We start from the raw sequence: 7,607 nt of genomic DNA, 5'->3' as shown, positions 1-7,607 counted from the left end.
TTTGTTTAACCAACAATTTTATTATATAGTTGCCTCCCATCACAATCCATCACAAACTCTTATTAACATTACGCTCAGTTAACCTTGACTATCACTACGAAGCCAACCCTTCATCAGCACGACACCTCAAACTCAAGTATACTCATCAAATTCAGAGGACTAACCCAATTTTTTATATGCACTTGCTTACTAAAATCTTCAATTTCCTTTGCCTAGTATACTCAATGGAACTTTCTTTATACATAAGCTTGTCATTTCGGTATCAATCTACTTCTTTATGGCTAAAGATAAGATCACCAGTTCTCATACTACCATTCTTCTTCTTAACAAACAAGACATGAACACCCTACGGGGAAGCACTACAACGGATGAAACCTTTATCATGAAGCTCTTTGTTGTTGAGCCTTAAGCTCTCTTCATTCTACTAGAGCTATACGATATGGAGGGATGGAAATGTGGCGAGTGCCAGTTTTCAAGTCAATGCAGAAATCTATATCTCTATTCGGAGGCATACTAGGCAAATCTGTAGGAAACACTTCCTTACACTCAGACACCAAAGGAACAAACTCAATATAGGTAGACTCAACCTCAACATCCCATACATGAGCCAAATAAGCCAAACAACCCTGCCCTACCAGTTTCCTAGCTCGAATAGAGGATATGATCTTAGCTAGCTTAGGCTTGTACACCCCTTCCCACTCTAATTTTTCCCTACCAAGGATCTCTAGAGTTACCGACTTAGTATTACGATTAAGCCCTGTATTATAGGGGGACAACCAAGTCATGCCTAAGATTATATCAAGTCAGTCATATCTAGCATAACCAAATCAACCCAAATCTTAAAAATCCATAACCACAACAGGACATCACGATACACATGGGTGACTATGACTGACTCTTCAACTGGGATGAAAACATGGATGGGGGCATCAAGTATATCACAAACCACATCAAATCCCAAGACAGTTGAACTGACACATATGAATATTTAGAACACGGGTCAAACAAAACAATAGTCAACTGGGCTCAGACAAGAGTAGCACTTGTGACCACTGCGTCACACCCTCAAACTTGGTCTTGCCCGGGATAACATTAAACGGAGTCCCTGTCATCTTAATGGGTAACCTCTTTGCCTGGCTACACTGCTCATTTACCCGCATTACCATTTCCCTAGCCTCCACGGCTTCAATGATTTCCTCCTCATATGCCTAGGTTCTCCACAATTGTAACACATTTTATAACTTGTGTTCGACTGATGAACAGTGAATTAGGTCGCGGGGGTTAGTTTGGCTACGATTCGGGGTCCATATTGTGACCAGGGAAAAATAGGGGAGACAAGGCTAAGCTTTTGTCTCCCCCTGTCCCGCTCTGGAGGGAGAAATCCGCACTGGCGGTCTCGCCGTGGAGGGGAAAAATCCCGGCCCAGCGGCCCTGACAGAAACAAAACCCCTGCCAATAATTTTTGGTGTTCCTCTCTTTTCTAAATTTCTCCTAAATTTCCCGGCTATAACTAGGCATTTTAAGAAAATCCCTTTAGCTAGAACAATCAATGTCTACCCCCGGTCAACCCAATGAAGTACGCACTTTAGAATCCTTTTACCTCGTTTCAACACTACCACACACATATCCCAGAATACACCCAAACTCTCACACGGTTATCAGTTGGTTGCAACACACGTCCAGATTTCTCGCTTACGAACCACATCGTAATTTATGTAGATCCTTGCTCCTAATCTCTTGATGACTTTCAATTCACAACAAGTTTCACGACACTCAAGCAGTACAACTTGCAGACAAATCCAAATTCTTTAATTAGTTCGTTCCATAGACGACCATTACTGATCATCTATGCCTTATACAGCCCCTAAGGCCAGATACCGATTAGAGCCTTGTCAGTTCCAATTAACTTGTTTATATCCTTTCAACAGGGACTACAACGTCGAGCTCACTTCATTGAGATACCAATTGGAATTGGGAGATACCGGTTGGACTCAACTCATACCATAAACGACAATAGTAGCTAACGAGCCCCACAAAACTGCTAATTTTAATCATAGAACTTGGACGAACCCAATTCTTAGCCACCTCAACCTTTAACTGATTGTAACCAGACCTTAAATCAATCTTAGAGAAAAATGATGCACCTTGTAATTGGTCAAAAAGGTCATCTATCTGAGGCAATAGATACTTGTTCTAAATGGTGACCCTATTTATCTATCGGTAGTCTATACACATCCTCATTTGCTAGTGATGGTGTTACCACTTTTGTTGCTCTAGTTTGGACCATAGAGTGAAGGAGAAAAGATACCAATTTGTATCACCCAGATACCAATTGGATTCAAGTCATAGCATGAAGCAGTAGAATAAAGTGAGTTTTTCCAGAAGTCCTATAGCCTCTCGAAGAAAAGTATGAATGCCTTTGTACCGTTCCGCAAGACTCTACTAGACTCATTTTGGTACAATGAGATCAAAAAACTAAGAGCTCTAATACCAACTTTGTCACGACCCAGACCGTCATGATTGGCACCGACACTAACCCACTGGTGGGAGAACCATTTATACTAATCAGCAAATCAACTTAATCAAAAATACTAAAGCATTTAAGTTACAGAAGCAAGTTAAATACTTAAAAACTGAAGTTCCCCTGACTTCCAAAAGATCTAAAAACTAAGTAAATGCGGAAAATATGCCTAGAACCTGAAAGTCAATGTACCAAAACTCTAACAAGATCCAAAAGTCTAAATAAGAAGGGTTACAACCCCAAGCTAATGACTAATAACTAACTAGAAAAGTCTACATCCAAATGTGGACATAGACAAAAGAGAACTAATGGCAACCTGGAAGAACTGGCTCACCCTTGAATTCGATCGTCGATCACTGATCTTCTAAGCAATGTCTGTCAATAGCCACTTGAAGATGCCCTGTACTCAACAAAAAAAGAGCAAGTGCAGTATCAGTACACAACCACAGTGTACTGGTAGGATCACACAGTTATTCCACTAATTACAACATATATAAGTCATTACAACAATATAATAACATGCATACACTGAATATACACATTATCGATATCGTTTACGAACAACGAACAATATCACATTTATCAAGATATACAGTTACGTCAAATCAATCGTCCTCTTATGGAACTCACACCCAAACTATTAGCATACCAAAACGTGGTACCCAATCCAATGTTTATGCCGGAACGTGGAAACCGATCCCATGTTTATGCCGGAACGTGGCAACGGATCCAAGTTAGTGTGTCGAAACGCAACACCTGATACATTCAACAATCCACAATCACAATCACAAGTACATTCTCAGAATTATACAATCAAGTCTTGATTCATGGCATTCATCATACATCTATCTTATTTACAACTAGTGTGATCAATAATGCAACATTCCCATATATACACATATTATAATGAAGCAAGAACAAACATATATCACACAAAAATCACAACCATCACCTACCTAAACTTTGTAATGACCTAATTTATGTCGTTATGGAAAAGCCAATGGGAAAGAATTGGGTACAGAAAAACTTTTTCGTAGTAACTTGGAAATTCCCAACCTTGTCTAAATTTGGACGAAATTGGAGTCATTAAGGTGTAGGGAAATCTAGTAAGAAATGAGAGATATATTAATGAATTTGATTACATGAGTGGATGGTCAAGAGTTTAAGGATCCCGTACGACTTTATAGAATTGAATTCGGGTAATAGAACTCCTAGAATTGATCTTAGCGATAAGGGTATTTTTTGAGAAACGTTGGTTATAGGTGTGTTGTGAAATGCGGATTTTGGAATTCTTTAATTATTTCACTGTCTTGCATAACTCGCTTTGGCGCTGGGTTTTGCTACTCTGGTGAGGCCGCTACAACGGTGTGGCGGGTTCAACGCGACTTAGCGTCATTAATAAATCCCTAAACGACCTTATTTGGCACTTTTTTACTTTTAGAGCTAAGAATGAACCTCAGGTGACTCCTATTCGTTTTCACCATTCTTGAGGCTAAAGGTAAATTTTTCACTCCCCGAATCCATTTTTTGATCCGTAAAATATAATAGAATGAGTGAATATTGATGGGAGAGGGTTTTGTTATAGATTTTATGGTGGAAACAACCCTAATTTGGATAATTGGGATCATAGATTTGATCTAGGGTTCATAACTTTGTTAGTATTTTGGTTAATTAGTAATTTTTTATTAATTCTAGTATTATATTGATTGTTTGTAGACCAACAACAAGAGAAACGAATCTGGAAAGTGAAGGATCAAGTTTCTTAGGGTTTCAAGCTTGTTTCGAGGTAGGTGATGGTTGTGATTCCACGATTGTGTGATGTATGTTCGTTCTTGCTTCATTATGATACATGCATGTATGCGAATGCATTGTTGATCACCCTTATCGTAAATGAGGATAACTGAATAATTATATGCCATGAATCACCTCTTGTTGTATGATTGTGAAAATATACAATGTGATTGTGATTGTGGTTTGTTAAATGGATCGAGTGCCACATTTCAACTTAAACATGGGATCGATTGCCAAGTTCCGGCATAAACATGGGATAGGCTGCCACAATCTGGCACAATAACATGGATCGAGTACCACGCTTCGATATGCTAACTATTTGGGTGTGGGTTCCATGAGAGGACCATTGAATTGTTTTGTGTATCTACTTGTGATGAGTTCGTTTATATCTAATGATGATTGATATTGGAAAACAATATGTTGTTCTAAATTGATATAACTGTGATATGTGAGAATCGTGAAGTTGTTCATTATTCGTATATGTTGATTATATTGTATATGTTCGATATGTGCCTGTGATTATATTGTTGTATTGACTAATGTATGTTACACTTAATGGGATAGCTGTGTGATCCTAGCAGTACACTGTGGTTGTGCACTGATACTGCACTTGTTCTTTCTTTGTTGAGTAGAGGGCATCTTCAAGTGGCTATTGATAGACATCAGCTAGGTGACTATTGAGCGTGATCAGATTCAAGGGCGAGCCAATTCTTTCAGGATGCCATGAATCTTTCTTGTTTAAGTCCACTCTTTTCAGACTCAGACTATTTGTTTAAGGTGTTGTTTAGTTTTGGGGTTGTACCCATTGTTCTTAGGCTTGTCGTTAGTACAGTTTTGGTACAATGACTTTCAGGTTCTAAGGGTTGAATTTCTGCATTGGTTTGGTTATGTTATTGTTTTAAAACATGGGGAGTTTATGGGAACTCCGTATTTCTTTTAGTCATTTAAACCTGCTTCTGTATCTTTAAATATCTTAGTTTTCGTAAAATTTGTTTGTTGGGTTATAGTAATAGTTCTCCCACTAAAGGGTTTGTGTGAGTGCCAATCATGACGGTCTGGTCGTGACTAAGTTGGTATCATAGCCCTAGGTTCGTTGATCTCATTGTACCAAAATAAATCTAGTAGAGTCTTACACAATGGTACGAAGACGTATGTACTTTCCTTCGAGAGGCTATAGGACTTTAGGAAAAACTCACTTCTTTCTTCTCCTTCGTGCTATGACTTGAATCCAATAGGTATCTGCGTGATACAAATTGGTATATTTCCTCCTTCACTCTATGGTCCGAACTAGAGCAACAAAAGTGGTAACACAATCGCAAGCAAGAGAGGATCTCTATAGACTACCGACAGTTGAATAGGGTCACAATTCAGAGCAAGTATCCATTGCCTCATATAGATGACCTTTTTAACCAACTGCAAGGTGCATTGATTTTCTCTAAGATTGATTTATGGTCTAGTTACTATCAGTTAAAGGTTGAGGCGTTTAAGAATTGTCTTCGACCAAGTTATATGATTGAAATTAGTAGTTTTGTGGGGGTCACTAGCTGCTATTGTCGCTTGTGGTATGAGTTGAGTCCAATTGGTATCTCCCGATTCCAATTGGTATCTCAACAAAGTGAACTAGATGTCGTAGTCCCGGCTGAAGGGACACAAGCAAGTTAATTGCAATTGAGAAGGTTCCAATTGTCATCTGGCCTTAGGGACCATATAAGGCATAGTTGATCAATAATGGTCGTCTATGGAATAAACTAATGAATGAATTGGACTTATCTACATGTTGTAACTGCTTGAGTGTCGTGAAACTTGTTGTGAAAAGAAATTCATCACGAGATTATGTGCAAGGGTCTAGATAAATTACGATGTGGTTCGTAAGCGAGAATATGGACATGCGTTGCGACGAACTTATAACCCTGCGAGAGTCTGGGTATATCCTAGGGATATGTGTGTGGTAGTGTTGAAACGATGTAAAAGGATTCTAAGGTGCGTACTTAGTTGGGTTGACCAGGGGGTAGACAATGATTATCCTAGCTAAAGGGATTGTCTCTAAAAATACATGTGTTATAGACGGGAACCTTTGGGGGAATTGGGAAAGAAAATAACCCAGAAAATTTATTGGCAGGGATTCTGTTTCTATTATGGCCGCTGGGCCGAGATTCTTCCTGCCAATGCGAGGCCGCCAGTGCAAAAATTTTCCCGCCAGGCCGGGATGAGGTGAGGCAGAACCTCAACCTGTCTTCCCTGTTTTCCCCTAGTCATAATTATGGAACCCGAATAGTACCCAAACTAACCCCCGCAATCTGATTAATTGTTCAGCAATCAAATATAAGTGGTGAAGTCTGTTAAATTGTTGAGAACCTGGGCATATGAGGAGGAAATTAGTGAGGCCATGGAGGCCGGGGAAATGGTAATGCAGGTAGAGGAGTAGGGCAGCCAGGCGAGGAGGTTACTCGTCAAGACGACATGGCTCAGTAATATGCTTTTACGGTCAAGATTGAGTTTGAGATGTGTGATGCAGTGGTCACTAATGCTTGTCTTGTTTGTGCCCGATTGGTTATTGTTTTGTATGGTCTCAGTTCTACTTATTCGTACATGTTAGTTCAATTTCCTTCGGATTTGATATGGTTTGCGGTATACTTGATGCCCCTATCCATTCTTCTACCCCAGTTAAAGAGTCAGTCATATTCACCCTTGTATATCGTGTTGTCATGTTGTTTTAATGGATTTTCAGATTTGGGTTGATTAGGTTATGTTTGATATGACTGACTTGATATAATCTTAGACATGACTTGGTTGTCCCCCTATTATACCAGGGTTAATTGTAATACTAATTCGGTAACTCTAGAGATCCAGTAGGGAATGATTAGAGTGGGAAGGGATGTACAAGCCTAAGCTAGCTAAGATCATATCCTTAATTCAGGCTAGGAAACTGGTAGGGCAGGGTTGTTTGGCTTATTTGGCTCATGTTTGGGAGGTTGAGGTTGAGTCGCCCTCTATTGAGTTTGTTCCTGTGATGTCTGAGTTTAAGGAAGTGTTTGCTACAGATTTACCTCGTATGCCTCCGGATAGAGATATAGATTTCTGCATTGACTTGGAAACTGGCACTCGCCCCATTTCCATTCCTCTGTATTGTATGGCTCCAGCAGAATTAAGAGAGCTTAAGGCTCAAATCCAAGAGCTTCTTGATAAAGGGTTCATCCGTCCTATTGTTTTCAAGTGGGGTGCTCCTGTCTTGTTTGTTCAAAAGAATGAGGGTAGTATGAGGACTAACAATTTTATCTAAATCCATAAGGGAGTG

This window comes from Solanum stenotomum, chromosome 4 (genome assembly GCF_019186545.1).
Source record: "Solanum stenotomum isolate F172 chromosome 4, ASM1918654v1, whole genome shotgun sequence".
Taxonomy (NCBI): Eukaryota; Viridiplantae; Streptophyta; class Magnoliopsida; order Solanales; family Solanaceae; genus Solanum; species Solanum stenotomum.
This window is presented reverse-complemented; position numbering follows the sequence as displayed.